General features: G+C 39.5%; 1 long non-coding RNA gene across 3 annotated transcripts in view; it reads left to right on the forward strand.

Annotated features, from left to right (window-relative positions):
• Positions 1-26,364, forward strand: part of LOC125322420 — a 56,843-nt gene that overhangs the window by 18,657 nt on the left and 11,822 nt on the right. Inside the window, exons 1-4 of one of the 3 annotated variants that reach the window (XR_007201985.1) lie at positions 5,973-8,257; positions 10,058-10,145; positions 13,070-13,610; positions 15,434-15,523. This is a non-coding gene — a long non-coding RNA (uncharacterized LOC125322420). Of the gene's footprint in view, positions 1-5,972; positions 8,258-10,057; positions 10,146-13,069; positions 13,611-15,433; positions 15,524-26,364 lie in introns of those variants that run through there. The other 2 variants (XR_007201987.1, XR_007201986.1) reach the window with 2 other exon arrangements.

The raw sequence follows: 26,364 nt of genomic DNA on the forward strand, positions 1-26,364 counted from the left end.
ACAAAATTTTATCTCTTTTTCCAAATATGCGAATGTCAGGAGAGTGGGAATTGGAAGGATCAAGTTTAACACTTTTATATGTAGGCTTGTTCTGAAAAAAAGTCATTATTTTGAAATATTAGTGATTCTATTTACAGAAATCTGTAGTAACTATGTATTATTAACTTGGACTTTTGTACTAAAGTTTCTTGTAACTTAAAACACATTTGTTTTTGAAATTTAGCTCTTGGGAGTTTATTTAGTTTTGACTGAGAAACTGTTAAATTCCTTATTACTGTCATTTTTTTCTCATCTGATAGAAAGATTGTCCCATTTTATTAATGTTCTTATTTGTCACAGCAAAGGTATATACAATAGATCTGTTTGTATCTGTTTTGTATTTCTGCTTCTTAAGTCACCCAGCCTTCCATAACAAATGTTCAAAACATTTCTTCTCCTCCTCTCTCTCTTTATCTGTCTTGGGTTGAAACTGAATAGAGCTGATTAATGGTTGTGGGAGTGTGGGGTGATAGGAGAAAGGACTGTGTGAAACCTCTAATTACTTTAATCCCTTTTCACATAAAATTTGGAAAAAAAAATAGACTAATTCCCAAATGTAAAATGAAGAAAGCCACTGGCTCAGAAACAGAAGAGCTGCCCATAGGGCTCTGGGTGGATGGATGCAGGAGACTGGCTTGGCCTGGTGCTCCACCAGTGGAGTGGTGGGGTGGTCCTAGGTGGTAAAATACTTGAGTAAGTGCTTTCGGGGAACTGGTGGTATTCCTGCTGGTCACTGACAGTGGTTGACATTGATTTATTAGAGATGGGTTTGGTCCTTGGGGCAGGGGAATACAGGTAGATGAGCACGGGTTCTGGACTGCATTCTGTGTTGAAGGTTACCAGATTACCAGGTTCTGGACTGCAGCAATGATTGGAACAATGCTTCCAGTGGTTGTGTGTGTTCTCCAAGTCCCAGTGAAGATACATGTGTGCAGATGTTGCAGAACAGATGTTGGTCAGTGGGGTAAAGTATTCCCCAGTCAAGAGAGGGTGGGTGCTGCAGTACTTCTGAAGGCCTTGTGCACCTTCTACGTTTCTGCCCTGCAGCTGAGAGGGCGTGCATTGTGCTTTTCCCCTTGATGTTGCATGCTTTTAACATCTACAGTGTCAGTGTCACCTTTGTGTGCATGACATACCATATTTACTGTATGTCTGCCTGTGTATGTAATATATAGTATCTGTATATAATAGGCATGAGGTATGTTTTGGATTTAGCCTTTCCCTAAATTTGTTTCTGTATCACACGTGGCTCTCTGTTCCTGTATGTGCTTGGCACGGTTGGCTATGTTTTTATTTCCCAGAGATGAGTCTTTTCCACCGTCACTGTGAGGTGTGAAGGATCCTCGCTCTCAGTTGTGTTTAAATGGATTTAGGGAGCCAGTTGGCATTGACTGTTCTGGAAGTGTGATAAATATTTACTTATACCTATAGATGCATTTAAATCTCACTCCTAAGACCCTTTTCCCCCCTCCACTGAAGACATAAATGCTTTTTCTTTTTTCATCAATAGTTCTACAAAAGAAGGAAATTTATATTTAATGAGGGCCTGTCTCCTGGTGTTTACAAATTCCTCTGTGACGAGACTACAGCACTAGCACATGGAGACATTTATACTCTAATAGGATTTACCTTTACAAATATCTGAAAACCTTTTAAAGCAGAGATTAAATTGTTTAGCTCAATATTTAATCTGTTACTTCCTCTTTAAAGATGCCCAGTGGAATTTGTCATACACTGAGCTGATAACACATAATATTGATCAGTCATAAACATAAAACAGAGAAATCTCAGGAAGTCTTCTGCAATCCTTTTCTTTTTAATTAAATTTTGATCTGAACTGCTTTTGATTAATTTTCTTATTTGTAAGTATGTGAATTCTGGGGGCCAGCAAGTTTCTTAAGTTGCCTGGCATTGGTCTCTTGTGAGTGGCTTAGCTCGGGAACAGTATGATTGCATTTTTATGGTTTTCAGATATTTAATAGCTTCTTCCTGTCATTTTCTGAATGAGTGAATAAGGTTTAGCCCTCTGGGAGCCAGCGCAGCATCAGAGAGTGGAGAAAATGACTCGAATCTGTGTACTTGACTGATTGCCTTAGTCTTAATTGTTCTCTTAATTAGCTGCAGTAGCAACTGCATCTGGGGAGAGATCATGGTATTGGTAAACAGCTCCACCTTGGAGCCCTGTGTAATGCCTTTTGGAAACATGACAATGAGCTCTGCATCTCCACTGAGACACAAACCTGCCAAATCTTCTGCCCCTGAAGTCTTTGGTTTCCTCGTGTGATCTGTCACTCTTGTCTGTGAGATGCAGGCCCCCAACTGTTTGTTCTTAAACAAATTAAGCTTTAATATGCCAAAAGCCAGCTTTATTGAGCAGAATAAGGGAAGGGGAAAACAAAAGAGTGTCGGTAGAGGGTTGTTCAGACAACTTGAGGGTGTTATCCAGATTAGAAGTGGGAGACAGATGTGCTTTAGGGAGTCAAGGCAGGCTTGAAATGTTTTATGGTGGGAAACGCAGGCAAACTGAGGTCAGAGAAGATGTCTCCTGTCAAAGCAACCTTCTTCCTGTGGGGGTCGGCTTAAGCCTTCAGTGTGAGCTGCTGGCACAGCCCAGCCACAGCCTCCAAAGGGAGCTATTTGGCATGTCTGTGGAATGAAAAATATTGGGTGGTGGTGGAATTGCCCACCAGTCCAACTTCATTTCTCATACACTCAGTGATTCTCTGAACTAAACTCTGGGACTTGCAATGAGAGGTGTGAGGTTTAAGGTTGTATAAAGATTGGTGTAATTCAATCCCTACTTCAGCTTTGTAATGTAGTCTTGCTACAGCACAGAACCTGCAATAATAGGCATGGTGGATCACTAAAGCCGGTGGGTTTTAAGGATATCTACTAATTCTTAGGTGCTTTCATTGCTGAATAGGTGGCCCAAGATTTAGACTGAGATTAAACTGGGTTTTATTCATCACTGCATCCACACTGTGAGTGCCCATTACAGCGTGTATGGCATTCCATGCAACAGGGCACTGGCAGTAGGAAGTGTGAATTAATGGGATTTTTAAATCTGACTGAGGCAGGTTTGGTTTTGGAGACCAAAAATGTTTTGTTGTTTTTAATTAAATTGCTGCTTCTTTAATCCTGCAAGCAAATAAACTTACTGTGATATTGCAATATTCCCTTTTCAATAAAGAGCATATTCCTTTTCATGTGCCTATCCAAATGAAGAGAATACTGCTGGATTGTTTAGTTTTGGTGCTGCCAAAAGGAAATGCATGGAAAGGCATGGAAAGGCATGAAAAGGTTTGTTGCTGTGTCTCACCTGGCTTTCAAAAGGCCTGTTTTTAGACTAGTGAGTATGTCTTTCATAAAGGCCATCAGTGCCAGAAGTTGGGTGTTTTCTACCTCTTACAGAGGTTTAGCTCATAGCATCGTCTGTTGTGTTACTGTAACTCAAACCTATTTATTAGCAAGATTACACTTAGTCTGCACAGTTCACCTGATCCCTAATTAGCAGCAATTTGTGATTATTTTGCATTGTAGAGGTGTTAGATTTGGAAGACTTTTTCTGCAGGAATATTTTAGATATCCTTCTTCTGGAAGCTTCTCTGTGCTTAGATACTCTTTGTAACTCTAAATCTTCTATTGAACCTTTGACTGAACTTTAAGCTGTGGAAAGAAGGCAGGTTCAGGTGAATGATGAGCAGATAATGTCCATGGGATAAAAAAGGCCGTTTAGTCAGGTTTGTAGTAGTTAATTCTGAAATTAGTAGTGAAGGTTAAACTACATTTTATTATATTAGGGGCAATAAAATTCTGTAGGGAACTATGGATGCTGGAATCCAGTATCAGCAGTGGTTAAAGTTTTATGGCAAATTAACTCATCCTATGAAACAAGCAGAAATTAAATCTAGGTAGCAAATTCAAGCTATTTATTCTAAGCATGGCTTTACTATTTTTAGACTGCTGTGGAAAACTGAAAGGGCAAAACAGATATTTAAAAAAAGTATTGTTGAAGTGAAAAAATGAATGCATTCACTGTAACTGTAGCGAGTATCCTTCTTGCTGTTCTGCGAGCAACATAAGCATGAAAGCCATTTGCAGCTGCAACAGAGAGATGTGAGGTGAGAGAACATCCAACTGGGCATTAGAATTTGGAGAAATGTGATTCTAAATGGGTCATCCTTTCCTTGTTACTGCTTAGCCCTTCTGATCAAACATAAGACAGGTGTGAAGGTGAGTAGTAGACACTGAGGGAATAAATGAGTGGATTCTGTATCAGGGCTCTCAGATGAAGTTTTGTTATATGGGATGTGTAAAATAGAGGTGAATGAAACATCAAATTCTGATTTTTATTAAAAAAAAAAAAAGTTAAAGTGCTTCCTCCTGATATAGCACCCGGTTATTTCTGTGTGTATTCACTCTTGAAAGACACTTATGTCAGCTCATTCTCTCATGGTGACTAATGATAATATTAATACTCTACCATTTAAACCGAACCTAAACCCTCAGAGCCAGTGAGCAGACTATTACCACAACTGTACCAGTATAAATCCAGAGTTACCCCTGCTGACTTCAGTAAAATTGGGAATTATTGGAGAAACTTGTAGCAAGATCTTAATGTGATCTAACGTAAATACCACTTTTAAAAGCCTTAGTTAAAAGCCATGGGTTACTGAGTAATGTCATCTAAGGCCCAAAGATAATTAGCAGCAATACACCTAAAACTCTGTTTTCTAATTTTTGCTGTCAAACTGAGATTGCAGTTTGCTTTGCATTTGTCCTACAATATTTTAAAGCTAACTTGGGCAAATTCCACTTTGAATTTCCTATTCCCAGGTGGGTGAAGATGGCTTTTGTTGGAATTAGACACTTGTGCCTATTAGAAGTTTTTTTAATAAGGTGAGATTAAAGTGAGATTTAGAAATAGTTTGCTGGAGATTTCTTGTTGCTTCATTAGCTATGTGCCTTTCTCACATCTCTGTCTCAAGATGCTCCTTTGTGTTAAAGAGGATGATTCAGAAAAGTTTTGTCTGCTCTGTGAAACAAAAACCATCTGTGCCTGCCTAGTTTCCTGGTTTCTCCAAGCCCCTTCTGGATGTGCTTGTCTGCGCTGCTCATGGAGAATTATGCATGAAATCCCACAGTGTCTAGAAACCTCAAGGGCCATAATCATAAAAAAAAAAAAAAAAATTGACAGTCAACGCTTGATTATTGGGAATGCCAGATATGTTACGAGCATAGCCATAGATTCTTTCCCTGCCTGTGGTCTGGGAGCAGCAGAGCCATGTTTTGTGGGTTGCTGTGCTGCCTGGTGTGCCTTTGGGGTGTGTTCAGGGATCCCCACGTTCCACAGTCAGCAGCATCACAGATGTTCTTTCTCTGTTGAGTGCTCACTGTATGTCCCAAATAGTGGGTCATGCAGTTAACCCTGTTCTTTTTCTGGATTATTTTCTACTATGTTATTACACAACTTATTGAGAGTTCACCATAGTTGAGAGTGGTATTTCTAAACCAGTGTAGTAATCATAAATGTTAGCTGCAAAGGCAGAAGGTGTAGGTTTATCAAGATGGGAAGTTAAAAGCTGCTCTTTGTGATCCTGTTTTATAAACATGATGCTTATTGCTAGAAGTTAAAGTCCCTTACTCTGGCTTTCAATCTTACTATGTGCTGTTCATCTTAAGCCCTGATCAGCCCAGTGTGTTTATTCTCCTGCTCAGAGAAATTATCTTCTTTAGAGACCTGGGCAGCTGAGGCAAAATGAGAACAAATGAGCTCAAAGTTGCCAAGTTCACCCAGAAGGTTCTGGGGGGCAGGGAATGCCTTGAAGGGCATACTAAGCAAATCCATACAAAACACCTCTTTCCTATCCCAGCTTTTAAAGAGAACAAAAAGCTGATCATATTCTCAAACCTGTTTTGCATTTGTTTCTGCAAGTAAGGGCTATAAATATGTGCAGTTATAGTCAGATTTTCTCAGGGAGTCCATTAATCGCAGGTATCTGAAATTCCTCTCATATATATATATCACTGTGCTTCTAAAACACCCAAAATTTCACTTTGTGGTAAAATAGATTTGGATTAGATTATGGTTTGAATGACCTCAATATCTTTCTGTCATGTGTTGACTACTTCCAGTAAAATTATAGGTAGTGGATACATTTTAATTTACACCATGGCAATAGAATTAAGCAGATTTTTGGTTAATCTTCATAGTGACTAACTAAAAAAGAAAGATTCAGATCTGAGTGAATACTTAAATCACAATTAATAATTTATTCAATAAATTGTTTGTGCAGATTGCAGAATTCTCTGATTTATTTGCTGTAGGAAGTTGCTCACAAAGTTCTTCAATTAATAATTAATTGTTTGAAGATTGTTCATAAATACTTAGAAATAGTTTGTGAGTTTCTGATTTGCAATTAATATTTTATAATTGTTAGTCTTTTTTAGCCTGCTGTCTGGTTGGACAATCAGCTTTCCTGATTAATAAATGTAACTTGTGAATATTGCAATTCTGTATTGAGGTAGGCATAGAGATGACTTTTTTATTGTTTTGTTTGTTTGGTTTTTTTACTTAAAATGTGGTATTTTCAATATTTGATCACTTGTGCCATTCATGTCCAGGAATCAAAGTTTGGCTTTGAATGCCTACTCATACACTCAATTTCCATGTGTATATTACGCTGAGGAAGGATGATACAAAAGGTCAGTTAAATCAAAACCCAAAATGACAACAAAGGCAGCCAAAAAAATTAGTAAATCTCCTTTGCTGCATTGAAATGCATAGTCATGGACAGATTCCCCCCACTTGCCACTGTCTATTCAGGTCTACAAGAATCATATTCAGGTCAGCATAAAACTCTTTAATTGTCATTAATTCACAGGTTGATAACAAAGGTGACTGAGGTTTTGCTCAATGCTTAAAAATGAAAGTGTAATTGGTAACACTTTGGTTTTTTGGTGACCTTTATGTGTCTGGAGATGAAAATCTGGCATCACCGAAGATAACAGCAATCATCATGATTTTTGGGTTCCTCTTGGGTGCAAGAGTAAGGACTGATTATCAAAGTCATGTAATAGCTAAATTTATGTAACCTGCACAGCCTGGGTTCTGAGAATCCAAAGTTTTTTACTCAAATACTGATTGATACAATTTTTTTTTTTAATATATGCTTAATGCCAATACCTGACAAAACTTTGCCAATGGGAGCTTGTGGAGTAGGATTTCCTTTGTCTGTGACAGACCAAATCTCCTGGGTCTTCGAATGGGCCCCAAAAAGATCTCAGTTCCAGTGGTGTTGATCAGAAGCCAGAATGTTTTCCTAAGATTTAATAGGAAGAAGAGGTGTATTAAAAATTGTCCTAGGTGTTTGGAAAAGATCTCCATGAATTTGGGCATAAGAGACTTCTCAAAAGAGTTCTGATTAGCTTCCTACTAAACCAGAAGAAAGATGTAGCATCTTTTTTACATCCAAATTTTAATCGCTCGTTGAATACTATTAATTTTAGATAAGAATGACTTAACCTACTAATGTCAATCTTCTTTATTTTGTCAAGAACTGATTTAACTCACGTACTAATTATATAAACAACTGTCCACTCTGGGCCAAATTCCATCCTTGACTGAAGGTGCATTTGGGATACAATGGCCCAGAGCTGTTCAATGTAAATATTCCTGCAATTCTGAGCATTACCTTTTTTTTTCTCCTGACTCTCCATTGTATTATTTTTGGAAGGGAATAATGTCAAAAGCCTTTAAAATGTATATATATTATTTTAGTGATTATGTTATCAAAACCCCTCTGGGATATCCTTGCCTCTCTCTCTTTAACACACTACTTCCCCAGGTCTCCCTCCCCCTGCTCTCTCTGGTGTTTTTTTCTGAGAAAGCAAAGTAAAAATTAAATAATAGTTGACATCATTTGGTTGGACTTGTGCTCAGATTCTCTCTATTATTCATGTGATCTTTCTTATTATTTTTCTTTTTCATTCACTGTTATATTTTATTTACTTTAATGAGCTGGATGCTGGGCTTCAGCCTGGGACTGGAGAGAGACCTGGCTTGCTTTCAAACTATTGTTTCACTGTGGTTGAGATTAACGTCATCAGGATTTTCCTCTCTGTTATTTATTAAATCTTTTTCTTCCTCTCTCCCTTCCTGCCTCATGTGTGAGGAGCACCTTGGTGATGGTCATGAAATAGAAGATGCATACAAATGGTGAATAGAGGTTTGGAGTCTTTCATTCACACCTTTGTTTATGGAGACAATGTTAAGTGTAGCAGATCTCCAATTTTATTTGTTTCTCTTTTCAAGTCTGAGTGGGATTTTAGCAGAGGAAATATGTACATTTAAATGGCACTTGTGTAAATTCCCTAAATTCTCATTTTCTGTAGAAATTTCTGGTCAGCAACAGCTCTGTGCAGAGGTAGCCCTCTCTAATAAGCCAGTGTATATGTGCGGTGCTAGTAAAACAGTGACAGAGGGCAATTAAAGGCCTCCATACCTCAGCTGCAAAGGGCAGAATGGAATTGAATTGCCTTTGCAGATCCCGTCTGCAGAACAAGTGTGTCTTTTTGGTCAATTTGTTGAGCTAAATATGCACTTGAGGCTGTTGTCAGGTGCCTTAGATCCTCCCACCTGCTTTTTGCTGGCTCTAAGCACTCAGAGGTGCCTATCCAGGAGGAAATGTTACTCAATTTTAGACAGAATACAGGCTGTTGTGGTTTTTTCCCATAAAAGTATAATTTTGGGGAAGGAAATAGTTAAGCCGAAAATTTTGGTGTTCAAGGGATAATTTTTGTCTGAAAGCAATGTTTTCAGTGTGTCTGACAAGGTGGAGCATCTCATTTTTGGTTGATGGCCATGAAAATTAAGAGGATTTATACCTGGGAGTTCAGAAAATATTTCAGTTTTGCTTGTTCTTGAGATAGACTAGATATTAACAGCAAAAGGAGGCACATGGGTTGAGTGCAATAGCTGGAACAAGGATTCTTTCCTCTGCCTGTGCATGCCTCTTTTGAAAGGTACCTGTCTGTGCTGGCTTTTTTTATTTACTGCATCAGCAGTCTTCAACACTAGAATAAAAGGACAAGCTGAGAATGTAATGAAGTCCATGGCACAATTTCTCTTCAATGAAGACATACTCAAACGTTTTTTGGCTTTTTTTTTTGTTGTTTGTTTGGTTTTTTTAGGTTGTTTATCACATAAGATTCTCAGATGGGTTCCAGCATCCAAGTTGTTTAAATCAAGACTGTTTTTTCTGTTTTCAAAGAGCTTGGTTCCTAGGGAATCTACTTAAGCCTATTCAGGGGTGTTGAAACACGTTCCCTTTTTCTGTTGAACTACATTGCTATCTGAAATTTCAGTCATTGTGGAAGAGTATTTTTGATTTTGTTTGTATTTCCTCAGAGTTAGTCTTCATCCTTAACCCTCGTTCACCTGGAAAGGCGTTTGTATTGATCCCAACATGTGGGTCTCAGACTGTGAAACTTGGGAGCTCAGAGCTGACCTTTGAATGTCTAGTGAATCCATCCTCATTTGTTTTAGCACAAACAGGGACCTGAATGTCTGTTCTCATTTATTCTTTGGAATCACCCATTTTTCTCCAGCCACTACATCTGGGATAGATAATCTTTAAACTCTTCCCGTCTCTGAAAAACTCTCTAGGTTTACCAGTCCTGTGGAATAACATGAATTACAGATCTCTAGTTAAATGCGCACTGAGTTGGGGCTATGCTGTGAAGGCACCAATCCCAAAAGAATTTTAAGGCTTTAAGAAAATTCAGTCTAATCCATGCTCTGGAAAGCATCTCAGAAGGACTCTTTTGAAGGGTTGTTTTGAAAGGGATGACTCAGTGGAAGATCTGTCAGTTGAGGCTTTCCTTTGTGAAAACTCCTTTGCAATGTGATTCCACAAATGTTGCTTCTGCTTGCCATGTTAGTATAGAATAACTCTCTCTGATTCTTGTGTGTGAAATTACAGATAAGTTGATCCATAATAATTGATCTATACTGCAGATGGACCAAATTTGCTACTCAGGAAGCAACTCAAGATGCTGCCCTAAAGTTTCTGCCTTCAAGAGATACAGTTAAAGGGAAAAGCATGGTAAGGCTGTTTGTGTTTCGCTAAATACACATTGTCTTGGGCTTGGCACAATGGAGTTCTCAGGTCTTAATGGCTTTGCTTTATCCTGACTACATTTGCTGGTGTCTTATGGGCACCTTCAGTAATATCTTGAGCTAACCAGGTCATGCACCAGAGTGGTCCATTTTTTGGCATTAATTAATTTAAGGGGTGCAAGGGAGTGACTGCAGCAGCAGTTGTAGAACTAGTTCATAAAAAAATGCCATTTGTGCATTAACTCTATTCGTGGATAACAACCTGCCATCCATATGTTTCTGGCTTATCCTTGCAACTCATTTTCTAAATAAAGTTGGAACCTAACTAATATGGTATTGAGTCTCTTGCTGTTTCGGTTTGTCAGACTTTCCAATAAAAGGCCTGTGTATGATGGCTTCATGCTTTTGGTATGTGTCAGAAACAGTTCTATGCATATACATTACGAAATTAGGATTTAATTTTTGTTGTGTAGCCATAAAAAATTAGATTATATAATTATTATGTTTTCCTTTCTTATCTTTCATATTTTTAATATAATTTTTGAGGATGCCACAGGGCACTCCTGCTGTGAATTAGCTGCAATAAACTCTCTTAAACAGATAAACATCAAAGAGCAGTAATGTTTTAAAACGAAGCAACCTGCATTCAAAATCCAATTGCTTTATGTTGTAGATCTTGAATGCTTCAGCTGCTAAAAGTGGATGGGGTTTCTCAAGGGCACAGAGGAGTTGCATTACTGGGATTTTAATGCAATAGGAATCATTTGAGTGAAGTTGCTAGCAAAATACATATGTTTTCATAGGAACAGGCTTCCTTCTATTTTTCTTCTTCCTTATGGAAAATATCAAGATGTGAAGAAATTCTCTGCTACCAGGAATCCTACAGTTGTATTTAGACTGTTCTTATTGAAGGGGTTCACAAAATCTTGTGGACTTCATGGTGAATTCTTGTGGATAATTGATTAGCTGCAAACTTCAGTAGGAATATTAACTGAATAATTCCTTTTTAAATAGTTTAGAGGGTTTTCTGTAGTCCGGCATTCATGTTGAATCTAGAACTGCTACTAGAACTGAAGTACCAAGCCTAGATTCTGTTGAAATGCTGTCAATATGACAAAAGGTCCCAAATTTGGATTGTCTGCATTCTGGACATCTACATCATATAGCTAGGGCACTCTACCTCCTGAGGCTAAGGCTGCTTGGAAAAGCCACCTCCTGATGGTAATGTGAATACAGGATCAGAAAAGCAGGCACCCATGTTGCCCAAAAAATACTCTGTGAAAGTTAGTAAGACCTCACACACAGACTCTTTAGGGTCTTACCATCAAGGGTTATGTTTGGCCTGAGCTCTTCAAGATTCTCCAGTTTTCAACATGTCCTTGGTAACAGTTGTGCTTTGCAGGTGCAAAGGTAAAAATATTTATATTTGCGTACACAGCTGCATTTGGTTGCTCTATGCTTTTGATACTGCTTTAGCTGTGTTGCCTCTTTCATATAGTTTTCTGATGATCTGGGGTCCTGAAACAATGGTTGATAAATTGGTACTTTGTTTAGTTTTAACTTGAAATAGATATGAGGCTGGGGCAAAACCAGAGCTGAATAAAGCTCCCTATTTCTTCTTTTCTTCTTAAAGCAAAACCTGTGTTGAAAGATCCAACCTCCCTGATACAGTAATTACAGGGTGCTATCCTTAGTGATGTTAAATAGCTCCCTTTAGTGTATCTGTTTGATCTTGAGCTGTGAATTCCCATTCTCTCGTGGGTGTAACTGTAAACAAGAGGATTAACATTGCTTCAGTGATGTTTTGCTTAAGTGAATCAAAGTTGAAAGGGTGTCTTGAATATCTGTAGAAAGCTTTGTGTGTTGCAGGATTCCTGTTCTATATATATGCACAGTGCACCTTTCATGGTAAACTCCAGTGATGCTTTAAAGTTTGAGTTCATTTTAAGCTTTTTATATTTTGGTTGTTTTTGTGGAGTTTTGTGAGTGGGATGCTCTGTCTGTGGTAGTGGGTGACCACAAAGAGGCTGTGAAGTTCCAATCTATTATATCCATCCTTTCAGCTACATAATTTATTTCAAGACCTATCATGGAGAACAGATTTTCACCATAAGATATTTGCCAGATTTTAGGCTTTCTTATAGTGCAGTGATGGCAAGTAGTTACTACACCAGGGATGTGGGTCTGTAGGTGAGTGGAAGTCCTAAACCACTGTCTTCTATTGGTGCTTGGAATGCAAGCAGAGGAATATTGTTTTTTGACAGGAAGATCTGATGGCATCCCATGGCTTGGTGCCAGTGTGTGTTGTCCATCATATCCGTAAGACTCCTCATACATTGTTGCTAACCCAGTGCAGGACTCTGAAAAGGAAAAAAGAAAATGGGGAGAGAAGAGTGTGAATATTTTCAGTTCAGTCCCTACCTGACATGGAGAGGCTTCTGTGTCATTGTCATCAGCTGTGAGAAAGGAGAGGAAGGAGCAGCATCTCTAGAAACTTGTCCTTCCTCTGCAGGGCTCCCCCCGCTGCTCTTCCAGCCTTCAGCAGCCAAAATCTACTGTTAGGGCACCCTTTGCACATGCATTTTTTTTATCAGGACTCTAATTAGAAAATACAGTCCTCCTCCCTTCCCCCAGTTATCCAAGTAAGAGCCTAATATCTTGATTCCTCTTTTTTAACCTTAACTCAGCCAGATTCTTACTGTGCATGACACCTCTCTGTGACATGATTGATGTATCGAGGGTTTCCCTGTTATCTCCTACCTTCATCTGATATGACACTCAGAGCTTGTCAGTGCCAGAAGTTTCATCTGCCTCTTTAGTTGTGGCAGGAGCCCAAACCATGTCTCTTGGATGGGACTCCTCCATGATTCCTTTCCAGGTTGTCAATTAAGTCTGTTGTTTTCATTTCAGCACGCCTGGTTGCTCTGATCTGAAGGAGACGCTCTGCTCTGCTGGGAAGCAATACTTCCGGGAGGACAGCAGCAGTTATGTGGGCCCTGTTTTCCTGCCTGAATCCTGCGGAGGAAGAAGTGTTCATGTTCATACGCTATTCGTTGTTTCAAGATTATTTAAGAAACCACTGCTGTTGAGCTAGCAGGGGATCTTTCCTTCAGTGACCTTTGCCAGAGCAAGCTGATTGGTGTGCCCCAGCTGCAGGCCATCATTTTCTTGGGAAAGTTTTAAGATTGTCAGAAAAATGACCATCGTCTTTCCTAGCCCTTATTGACATGGATGGGCTTTGCTGGCCTTTCCAAATCCAGTGTGGGAGGGGTTGTTTGTTTTCCTTTTAGATGTTATCCTGCCATCCTCCTTTTTTTAACAATGCTGTATATACATGAAGACTTGCTGCGTATTCAGTGTGGCGCATGGATGGAATGGATGCTTTGAACTGCTTTTGCAACAATGGATTCTGCTTGACTGATAATGAAACCATGGGACAGACCTCAGGGAGGTGAGTCATATGTTAATTTGTTCTTGACGTTTCCTTGGTATGTTAAAAGCTGTGATCTTTCAGAAAAATCTCTTATTTTATTATATTTTTTTTTTTAAAGCTACTTCCTGGGGCCATGGCAGATGCTGTTTTGGAATGGCACCCAATGAGTTGTTCTAATGTAGTTCAGTGCTTGGTTGGCATTCTGCTATTGTGCGAATATTTTTGGTACTTCTTTTACCGCAAAGATATTTTATTAAGAGTGGCACATTGTTATACACATGTGGTGCTATGGAGCTCCAGAATATGCATGGGACATAATGTTGAGCTGCAGAAACACAATAGCAATGAGTCACTGAAATCCCTTGTTGGTCACAAGAGTTTGAACAACTGCAGTGATAATCTTTTGAGACAATGTACAACTCCAGTGGTATTTGCTATCTGCTCTGTGGTCTCCCTCAGTTAACTGCTTGATTGGCTTGGCTTTGTGGGTATCCTAATCATGTTGGCACAGTCACTTTGATTAACAGAGACATGCAACTTGGAAATCTCTGGGCTTACACCGACCTCAATAAAGTTGTGTGCTTTTTCTCTTTCCAAATTTCAGCAGCTTCCTGAGGGCACAAGAAATGTTTTGCACAGCTTTCCATGATGGCTGGTGAATATCAAAATGTGGGGTTCAGAGGAGTCCATGTGCTTCTCTGTAAATTGGAGGTTCAGAAAAAGGAAGAGTAAATAAAAAAAGAAGGAAGGGAGGAATGCAAGATTCTTAAATCTGTGGGGTTTTTTCATGGCCTTTCATATACGTCCCAGGTCACTTTAAGCATTAGCTTTAGTCCTTTCTTTGGTAGTACAAGAGAGTAGTCTCATCAACATGACTTCATTTGTGCCTAATCTGGCCAATCTTCTCCTGTTACATCTACAGTATATTTCTAGGCGTCATGCTGAATGCTCTCTTGATCTTAATTAATTTCTGTACTGTTCTGTCTTCTGAGAGAGTGGGCTTGTTTTTACAGTCAGGTAAACAGCCTTGCAAGTCCTTTGGCAAAATGAGGGAAAGCTTAATTTCTGTTATGCCTCAGACAAGAAGAAATAGGTGTTTAGTATCTCATATTACACTTACGGAAACTGAGGGTATATGAAATCCATGTGATGGTTTTACTAGTGGTTATTCCTCTGCAAGTTGACTATTTTCCCCAGTCTTCTGCTGGTGTTTTTTAAGGAAATACAATATTTTCAATGGCCATCATCTACTGCTATGTGGTACTTGAATTACCATCTCCACCACTGAAGGTAAGGAGGTCTTCTAAATACCCTTCAGTCAAACCAGAAGGGTATTTAACTTAGATACTGTGAAAGGTGAGGTGTCTAGTGCTGAAATTTGAAATGAAATGCGATTTTCGAGGGAGACATCCCCATCTATCCACAGACAAATATTTTTAAAATATGTTTTATATAGGGCAGTGCCCCCAGCTGTTGAAAGTGTTGTTTTAACAACAGAGAGTTTGTAGATCCCTGCAGTTACATTTAAGGTAGTTTCCAGGACCCGTTTGCATGGTCTCCTTGTTTCCAAAAACCTCAAGCCTGTTTCTTGAAACCCTCTCTCCTCCTTAACTCAGCTCTGCCTTGTCTCACAGGGGTTATCAGGTCACATGCGAATTTCAGGGGAGTCATCCTTCAAACTTAAAACCTTCCCATCCCTCTCTGTGATGTTGTTGTTAGGGGTCAAACCTCATGCTTCCATTTCTCATTGAAGAAAATGTTACTTAAAATATACCACAACACCTGCTGCCTTGACCCACTTTGCCTTAAGCCCTTTTTTATAAGATTTTTTTTTTTCATAGTGGTAAAGAGACGAGGGATCCTGAGGTCACTGTGTCATGTGGGACACCAACTGAATGTGCCAAATAATGTGAACATGAGTCTGCTCACAAGTGAGTCGTTTCCTGGTGTTGAAATTTCACCCATTTACATTTATCCTCCCATTCCTCAAAGATTTTTCAGGTCTTTAAAAAAATTTTTGTTCTTTAGTTGTAACTTACAGTAATAACCTCTTGTCCAAAATAATTTTATTAGTAATTACTTTACTCTAAAAAAATTAGAATCATTCTAGGAGTAGAATCTGCATTTTCAATCTTACAGGAAAAGGAAGGGAATCACATTTTTTAGCTTGTTTTGCCTCATTAGGAAAAAGCCCATTTCATTTTGTCTTTTTCTCTCTCCTCCTTCTTTTCTCTCTTAATTCACAAGAACATTTGGACTTATAGACATAAGTAATTTAAAAATAATTTTGGTTTTTATTGTTATAGAAGCTGCTGTCTTATCATGCATATTAATTTGACATTGTTAATCCTATACAAACACATTTCTGGTACTGGTTTCTTAGGAATGCAAGTCTTTAAAATGTATCAATGTAAATGGAGTTTGCTAGCCTGATGGTGTAGTGCATATGTCATTATTTCACTTGACTCTCCTGAGACACCACTTATTGCATATGACACCTTCTTTTGTGTTCTAAATTATTCAAGTTGGGGGAAATTTAAGCGCCCAGTAGCTATGAAAATTATCTTTTTTTCGGCTACAAGCTGGGTTTTTGCCTATGAGACATTTATTCACTTTGAAGGGAACTGGTATAACACTATAGAAGAATTTAAGACATTCGATAACATAAGCATCTGTATGAGAAGATGATTGTTTCTTTGAGAAAAGATCAAAAAGAGAGGACAGGTGGAGTTTTCCTTTGTTTTGTTTCTGCATGTTTCCAAAATGAACTCTAAAATAACGTGAACTGTAAAACAATATTAAAATCGGTGGTGGTGGTACTTGATGCCCTCATACTTCTCTGCCTGCTGCTGGCAATGCTTCCTTGCTTAAGTTAATGGACCATTTACCTTGGTAAGAAGAGTGTTGAAAGACTCCACCTGGAATGCTTCAGAGCAGAAACCCCGTGAGGATGCTCCCTTCCACTCTGGGCAGGAGCCCGTTTGCCATAAGGAACAGAAAAATCCTGGGGGAATCCACATGCACAGATTCAGAGGATTTTGTAAGTGGCTTTTGTCAATTGAAGCTGGAATTGCCCCTTATTTTAACAAAGAATATTCTCCTGTTACTTTGGCTGGGAGTTGAGTGTGCAATTTTATCTCAATGTCATGCTACTGCAGATGCCGGATGGGAAAAGAGGCCTTTAGATGGAGTCGAAAATACTGCAACCAAAACACTGGACAGCTTGGGCTGCTGAAAACCTTTTGCACGAAGCCCTGGCTCCCTTAAAGTAGCTGGCAGTGCTCCCATTGAGTTCAGTACAGCCAGGATTTTGCCTTATATATTTATTCTGATTTATGAAAAGCTCAGTCATCACGGTATCTAAGCACTGAGATACGGTATTTAGTTACAAACAATCATTTTAAGAGTGATGCCAAAATCTACACATGCATTAGACTTGGAGATTAAAGAACATGGAGCTTTGGTTGCATGGTGCTTCTCCAGTTGTAATTATTGTTCATTCTAAACACTGTAGACCTCCGTGCTGTCGGGCACAGAGGGGCTCCAGACTGAGACAAATCAGAAAGATTATGTGATATAGTAAATAGCTATAAATTAATGGATCTTGCTGAGGTGCCAATAACTACCTCGGTTTCCCTGTCAGCCCCAGAGGAATCAGTAATTCCTCAGATTTTAGCCAGCCATTGCAGGAAAGGATTTTAATCTTCTGCATTTTTTAACCGAAACTGTTTACCTTGCAGTAATTTGTAGAGCACTGTGTGCTCTCCACTCTGATGTTGCATTACAATAACTTGCTGCAGAAGAAAGCTGGTTGAGTTCAAGTGAAATCTATCCCAAGGAAAGAGTATCCAGAGCAGCTGGTTTCATTTATATATTTTATTTCTGAAGCTCATGAGCATTCCAGTGAGAGATGGTATAATTGATTTAAATCAAATTATGAAACACTATACTTTTTATTCTAAAATCCACTTTTCTGGCATTCAATTCTGTAATGTATCACTCACAGGTAATGCTGGTTGAAGTTGAAGAGGCTAAAAAACACTCCTCTGCACCATGCAGTCCATTGTTGCATGTTCTTGCCTCGGAGCTGAAGTCAAAGTTCCTGTTTGTAACAGAATCATCATATCATTAAGGAATTGAGGCTCCATTGCTTCGGGTGAGATACAAAACCTTATTCCTTGAATATCTTAGTAATAGAAATGTTCCTAGGTTTTGGGAGGAACATCTTGGTTCAGTGTTTTCTTTCAGCTGATATAAATGTACACAGAACAAATACAGGGCAAGCAGAACAGAGCTGTTTTCAGAAACGGATAGCGTTAGACATTCATTCCAGCACAGGTTAACCTGCATTTTAAAGGTTCAAAATATTCAGTGTTCAATTGTTCACTCAATTTTCTAAGTGTTTGCTGAGGTTGAAGGCCTTGTTAGTGTGTTAAAAGCTTGCCAGAGTGTTTGTTTTCCCTAATAACTTCTGAACTGGCCGATTTAAACCAGATTTTATGGAGGTTATGAAATTCCTATAAATTTTCTGAAAAATTTTGGCTCAGAGGAAAGAAGAGGGAACAACTGGTGCTACCAGTAATGGAAAGGCTGCAGCTGGAGCTCAGCCGCTCCCTGCTTAGGTTTGGCCACCCAGCTTGGCTGGCTGGGAGAAATATGGAAGTGTGGTGCACGTGTGCAGCTCTGATCTAGGGCCAGCAGATACCTGCCCGTGCAGGGCCGTGGAGGAGGGATCAGCTGTGAGCGGGTAGATGTGTGTGCAGAGGAAATGTGTCCTCCATAAGCAGCACAGCACAGGAACAAAGGTTCTGGAGAGTGTCCAGACAAGGGCAACAAAGCCGTGGAAGTGTCGGGAGCACAGTTCTGATGAGGAGCAGCTGAGGGAGCTGGGAGTGTTTAGCCTAGAGAAAAGGAGGGTCAGCAGAGACCTTATCACTCTCTACAACACCCTGAAAGAAGGTCGTAGCCAAGTGGGGGTTGGTCTCTTCTCCAAGGTAATAAATGATAGGATGAGAGGAAATGGCCTCAAGTTGTGCCAGGGGAGGTTTAGATTGAACAATAGGAAAAAATTTCTTGCAGAAAGGGTTATAAAGCACTGGAACAGGCTTCCCAGGGAAGTGGTGCACATCCCTGGAAATGTTCAAAAAATGACTGGATATGGCACTTGACATGGCTTAATGGTGAACATGGTGGTGGTGCTGGGTCGATGGTTGGACTTGATGACTTAAGAGGTCTTTTCTCACCTTAACAATTCAGTGATTTTATGTGAACCTTGCACAAATGACAATGTGATGACACACTTTACAGATCTCTGTAATTTCACTATTTCCAATGGCTGGTTTGAAGCAGCTGCGGGAGGATGACTGGGGACATGTGCCCTGACCTCACTGGCACCATACTGCTGCATACAAGCACGTTGGAGCTACCTGTGACTCACAGCCTGGGTTAAGATACAGGACAGCAGATTGGAAGGTGATATTGCAGCCTGAGAAACAACTGTACCTAGAGGCAAATTGCTTCATTAGGAGGTGTTACTAGCTTTAAGGAGCCAGTCATTACAAGACACCCATGACAACGGATTTGTATTTATTTACTGGCAGCCACTCAAACTGAATGTGCATCTCTGAGCAGTGTCAAGTTTCAGAAGTGCTGGTGCTATTCCATAGAATCCAAGCCCTGGCTGGTGTATGTGGACATGGTCATGGTTCTATGTTTTACGCTTCTGCCCTTTGCAGGGCCTATGGGTTTGGGGCATTCGTTTGCATGGACAGGCTGGTAAGCAGGCAGGAGATTCCAGCTTTCAAAAGCATTTTGCTAGAAGCTGGTAAATCAAATGCTTTGTGCTCTGAACTTACCCAAAGCTTGATGTGGGATGAAGGCCTTTTCAATGCTTCTCCTCTGTTTTTGTTTTCCCTTCCAGTAGGAACTTTTCTGCCAGGCTATGTCCACTGTAAGTCAAACTTATGTTACGTTTCTCAGGTGCTCAGTTTAAGTGTGTTTGAGAACCACACAGGTTTTGCTTAGTCCTCTAAGAGGAGTCTCTATCAGGGATGATGTATCCAGATTTCCTTCACAGCCCCTCTTGATGATGTTGGACAAACATTTATCCTGGACAAGGTGGTTCTCAGCTCCTGTAACTCAAATCTGTACTTATTCAGACGGACCTTTCAAATAAGTGTCTTGGTGGTCAGTAATTGTATTAGCTATTCCTCTCTGCTTAAGAATAGACTGAGACACCTGTTTTAAAAAAGGTCTACAGATATAAGTAATCCATTCTGATCAGTGCTTATACCATCACTAGCTGGATTTGAACCTGCTTCCAGTTCAATATCTGATTGCAAATGCTTTGAACTGTCTTTCAAGGTCAGTGAAGTGGCATCATAAATGAAGTATAAAATGTATCATACCAGTGGTTTACAACAAGCACAGCTCAGTTGGTTGATGGGCCATCTCTGTTTATGTCAGCTGTTAAAAACTCATGCACACAGCCACTCTAAATACTGATGCCATCAAATGTGGTCAACACAGACAGTTCATCCTGTAAAGTGAGCCAGAAAAGGCATTAAAATGCTTAGTCTATTACATACTTCCTTATTTTTGTCATTTTGACATTTATGTGTTGTATCATTGAGGCTTTTGAGAAAGAAGACCCAATTCCTGAAGCAAACTGAACTGAGATGTTCAGTTTATAATGCCACAGCCGTCTGGTTTGCATTCAATTCCAATTGACCACCTGCATGCTGTTAACCTCTGGAAGGTTACTGTGATCACAGTTGTTGTTGTTTATTTAAAAGTTTTGTAGCTCAAGGAAAATATTAGTAATCAGTTACTTAACCTACGCTGTTTACTGATCTCATTGAACTTGCAGATGCAGCTTTGCTGGCCAGTGAAAACTGGGAGTCGTTTGGTGCCAGTAATAGCTTGCACTTATTTTTTAGGCCGGAATAGGTTGAGCAATTAAAAGAATTTTTTTTTCATAAATATGCTCTTTGTCTCTTGGCTATTTGTCTTAAAAGTCAAAATCCAAAATATAACTTAGAGCATGTGGAAGGTAGCTCTAAATAAGCCAAACTTCCACAGAGGCATGCTTGAGTTTTGAGTGCTGCTGGTTACACATGCAAACCCCCAGAGCTGCATGTGAAAACATACAGGAATTGCAGAGGTAATTCAAGTGAACAAGACAGATGCATTCATATTAATGTTCTCTGGACAGGAGTACTTAAATTGCTGTAATGAAGCATTTTACTAAATGACAGCATTCAAAAATTAGGAATTACTTCTTCAAAAGTACCAGCATTTTTTAAAAACATGCTTTTTGTCAACACCCACCTAAGCCTGTGAATAGAGACCCTGTTGCTCCTTCAAACCACCCCTTTCCTCCAACAAGAGCAAAATGCCAGGACTTGGTGACTTTTAAACTGTGTCTTCAGCTGCATCTGTATTCCTCCAAGAGCTTAGCACAAGATCATAGAGTGGATGATCTCCAAATAGATGACGAGTGTTTGGTTTTATTGCAAGCATCACCTAACCTTTCAGTTTGAGGACACTCTGTTGGTGTGGGCTACTGGAAAAGCTTTTTCAGGTAGGACTGATTGGGTGTATAGGGGGTAAGGGGAGACAGTTATTTCTGCCTTCAAATTCTTGAATTTTAATAACAAATCAAAGGCTAAAAGTGGTTTGGTCTATGATGGTAAATATATATTCTAGCTCCAAATCCATTTCTCTGATGAACCTGGGTTTATCTGTCATCCTGGTTGTCCATGACCATAGTGTGCTGGGCTAACTACTTGGACTGAAGACTATGAGGATATGTGATGGCCGACCAAATAATACTGCAGCAGCAGTTCTAATTTCTAAAAGAAAGGGAATTCAGTTTCCAGCTAAAATTTAGTAACACTGAATGTCAACACCTTTTTCAAAGAGACTATGTAGTTGAAAACCAAATTTTCCACCAAAAAGCCATGAAGTAAAACTTTCTGCCAACCTCTCTTAACCTCTCTACTGCTTTATTGGGTTTTTGTTTGCTTGTGTGAGTGTCTGTGGGGACACTTGGGCATGTGGATTCAAATGAGCTGTTCAAATAGATTAAACAACTTTAAACCCCTCTGTGGTCTTTGGAAGTGAATTAGATTAAAGTGAATTAGAGCTATTTTAATTCTGAATGAGTGAGTCCACATGGGCTTAATATAGTTGTATATAGAAACCCACATTAAAATCACATCCTTAGTTAACTCAGATTGTTTCCCGTGTAGACAAACCCATCCTGTGTCTGTTTAGCAGGGCATACAGAGCTCGCTTCATCCGTAACTTGCGCTATCGACAAGCAGAGGAGCTAAATCAAAAATGATTTCGTACTGGTACAAATGGTTCCACAAACAGTCGGTCGGTAATGCATCTGGCCTGGGATGTGTCCAGAGAAAGAAGCTGGGCCTGAATAGCTTTTAGCTCTCATCATTGAAATCAACAATCCTTGCCAGAAGAAAGCCTTCAGCATTAATTCTATAAGCTATAAATTATTACGGGGCTCTGATTCCTTGGAATGAAATGCAATAGATAGATGGCAGAGAAATATTATTAATGGATGGTTTACTACGTTTCTAACTGCACTGACTTCATGAGAATACATTATATTACTATCTGGAATAGCAATACTCGGGATTTATTAAAATGACTGAATACACATTGTTAGCTAGGATACCAGGCTATATTGGAAACATAAAGTATTCTGCATCAAAGCATGTAATCTACATCTTTCCTTTTCATCCTTAATTTGATTATGAACTATTACCATGCTTTGTCATAAAATAGGAAAGTTGTACGTTTTGATGGTTTCTCAAATGCTGATTTTACTTTCTGCACAAATACTTTGTATCTTTTCAGCATAATTATTTAGCAGCCATTTCGGGTTAATTATTGTCATTAACAATATGAGTCCTATGAGGGTATATCAATTAAAATATGCACAGCTGAACTTTCAAATGAGTAAATAATTTAGTTTTTGAAAATGACTGGAAACAGCAGGGTAACAGTCAAAAGGGGAACAATTATTTTAATGCTTATTTGACAAATGAGTAATTTTTACAGCAAATTAGTTTCTTATTGTAGCACCCCTACTGGTAACAGGAGAGAAACTGTTAACACGAGTTTTAGAAATAAAACCTGCTAAGATATGCATGCAAAGTTAAGGAAATCATTTGTATGAAGAAAAGGTGATTATGATACACATTGTTAGCTGAAGAATGTTGCCATGGGAATCTAATTAGGGATATAAATCACACAAAATTGTGTTTATATATAGGGCTGGATACATTAAAATCATATGCACAGTTATACATCAATTTCATTCTTTGTCAAAGTATTGAAGATAGACCCTCATTGCTCTTCATTCTTGACCCCACTAAATAGAGCAATTGAAAGTTAATAATTTGATGGAATTGCTTATCACAGTAGCAATGGTAAGAAAAGTTAACAAATGAAGCATGGAATTCCAGGTGTGAATATATGATGTTCGGTCATTTGCATAACAAAAAAGAATGTAGAAAAACTTCACAAGGTGATTGAGTTTATCCCTGTTTTGGGGAAAGTTTTAACATACACATTGACTTTTTAGCAATGCCACCCTGATTGTTTATATAGTTATTTGGGAGGGGCAGGGTGAAAAAGTAAGAAAAAGTGTATAGAAATCACAGCTATTGAAAATGTTTGCGGTTTTTCTGAAGCACTGAGAAGGTGTTTTGAGGCCTTCTATATGAGTTAAAATGGAAAGAGAATTTCAACAAAGATGTCTTTTGTCTTTCTCTTATTTGCATGCTCTGTTTCATATCTGATTTTCATGTTCAGCATGATTACTGCCTGTAGTCAGCCCCAGTGCTGCTGATGGTTTCCCACAGCTATGATTTGGTGCAAGTGGGTAGTTTATAGTGAAACACTGATTACCAAAGACAATTCAAAATTTCTCTTAGGTTTCAGTGACTTTTTTTTTTTAATCCCTCTATCGAGTGTGTCAAACTGCACTACTTAGTTGCACTGAGTGCTACTGAGACTTGTGCCCAAAGGAGTTTCAGTGAAGGTGACCAAACCTTTTAATGATACTGGGGCTTGCTGGACCAGGGAGTGCAAATCGGGTGGCCCTGGCATGGTAAGGAATTAAAAGAAATTTGGAAAAAAACCGCAATGACAATGAAAAATGGAACTTGCCATTTCTTGACAGGAGTGGGGAGTTGTTTCTACTCTCACCAACTGGTCAAATTCAGTTTTAAACTTTGTTACCACCAAATGTTTTGCACTCTGTCCGTGCTAGTCCAGAGGCACATTTTGGGACCTGATTCTAACTTGCTAGGAAGTAATCTTCCTTTTCCACATGACCTCTGTGCAATAAAGGGAATTGCAGTACCCCTGGTGTGGTTACACACTTTCTGTTGACATCCACAACTGAGCATGTAATTAAGTGTGTAGATTTAGTGCTGTCTCATTCGAAAAGCTGCTAGAATTGCAATGTCGCTTTGACAGAGATATTCCCTTACTGGGGTATATCTTCCACATCTTTTTTTTTTTTCAGTGATGTAATGAGACAAAGGAGAAGAACCATATAAGTTGTTGAGAAACTTCATATTGTATGCTGGAGTGGCTACGGCTGTTGAAGGCTGGAGTCAAGGAACGGCTGTGAGCCAAGGAACAGCCTGTCTGATCTGTTTTTAAGGAACCTTTCCAGTATTTGTGTAAACATTTATTTCACAGTAGAGCCTCTTTAAGACGGTTTTACCTTTTTTACTCGTCCACTTCAACACAGCATTCTCTCACCCCACCTCAAGCCACCACACAGTTTCTCCCTGAAATCTCACAGCACAGAAATTCCATAGGAAAACACAATGATGTCATTTCAGTCAGACCATAATTTTCCAGCTGTTGGAAGAAGGCACATTGTGGTGTTTATTTCACTACTTATAAAGATTTGTGGCAAGGAGGGAAATACTTTACTTCCAAGATCATTGTTCAAGCAATTGAAACTGTTCATCAGGCTCTATGTGCCAAAGTGGGGGGAGACAGAAGGGATGATGTGGGAGAGCGACTGCATGCATGGCCTGTAGGTAACTGCATGGATGAAGCCTCAGAGGAATTAAGGGATATTTTTCATTTTTGTTCTTGTGGCAAGAAGGAAAGAGGCATGGAGTAGGCAGCTTTTCAGCATATCTGTGCCAATGTGAACTTTTGCAATTCCCATTACTGGCTTTGCATTTGACAAGGCTTCACGTGGATCAAGCAAGCTCTCACCTGGGCTGGTGTCAGGTTGTCTCTTGCATCTATCATGAACAAGCCTTTGTCCTGAGCTGCTGGCTCTGCTGTAAGCCAGAGCTCTATAGGTGGTAGAAATGGCTTATTGTAACATTGGTCAATGTAGATTTGAAAGCCTCGTGGCAAAGATTTCCAGAGTCAGCTGGGAATTTCAACAGCTTAGATTTTACTGAAAATGAAGATCCTTGGATGTTGCTTCAAAAACCGAAACCACCAATCAGTCCTGAGCCCTGGAATATCTCTGTTCAGAGTGGCAAAGCTGCATTGTGTTGTATTAGTGGCCCAAGTGCTCCTCATGCTTTACAAAAGCCCTTGCATGTGTGACAGTCTAGAGACATGCCCTCTCATCTTTGGAGATGACCAGCTGTCCTCAGGCAAATGAAGGGGGAGGAAGCAGGCAGGTATCTGAGAGACCTCACATACTTTGATCCACTCATTTCTCATTAGTTAAGTAGCGTAGGGGAAAGTGGGGTGGCTCTGACATGTGAAACTTTTGGGACAGTCCCTCTCAGTACTTCTGTCAGGAAGTGTTAGCCAAGCTCGCCCTCCAGTTCATCTGAGAACTCCAGAAGGGCTGGATGCAATAACAAACAAAAGCCTTTTGGATGCTGCTGTTGTTCATTTTTTCACTGTGTGGGTCCATTAAAGCATTGCTGCCTTTTGGGAACTCAGCTGGAAGAAGAAAACAGGCCTGGAAAAAATAACTGCATTATGTGAGACCACTGGCTACTGCTGGAATTGTGTCAGTTTGTAACATGTTAGGCAGGTTCCCTGTGCATCCGCTGTGAAGCTTCTGCTGACAGGACTTGAGGTCTAGCAACGAGAGCAGCCAACAACAGCAAAAAAAACCTGTGGGCTCTTGGATCCTGTGTGATCCCAGAGGTTGTGGGCAGCGTAACTCAGTAGGAGAGAAAATGAAACTGTTAAAATATTCCCCTGATGTGCCCTGCAGTTTGTAAAGACAATCACCTGTTCAAAGGTGGAGGTTTCTTAGGTGGAGGGAAGATGTGTAGATGAGTGATAGACAAAATAGCTGCAGGTTTGATTTAGTCCCCAGATTTTTCATTATGGTCAATTCCACATAATTTAACTTCACTCTTTCCCTGCTCTATGTGCCTTTTCTGTCACGCTTGGCACCACACCTACCTCTCAAAATGCCAGTTTAAGAGAATAAAAGTAGTCTAGCACAGAAATGTTTGCTAGCTGTACACACAGTAGCCACCCCTCACAGCCTATTGAAGCATGTACAGAAGCAGAGCTGAAGTTTGTCATTGATTGGGTCTAGAAATTGAAACAACCTCTTGAACCTGACACATAAATATAGTCACTTCAGCTTTTAACCCTGCTCCCCATTACCTCATCATATTTTACCATGAAGGAAACATATACTATAATGTATTCTTTGTCAGATACAGTCTGTACCCTTATGTAAACTGCATTTTCAGTCCTCTTCCCATGCAGACACATTCCCCAACAGGCA

This window comes from Corvus hawaiiensis, chromosome 3, assembly GCF_020740725.1.
Source record: "Corvus hawaiiensis isolate bCorHaw1 chromosome 3, bCorHaw1.pri.cur, whole genome shotgun sequence".
Lineage (NCBI taxonomy): Eukaryota > Metazoa > Chordata > Aves > Passeriformes > Corvidae > Corvus > Corvus hawaiiensis.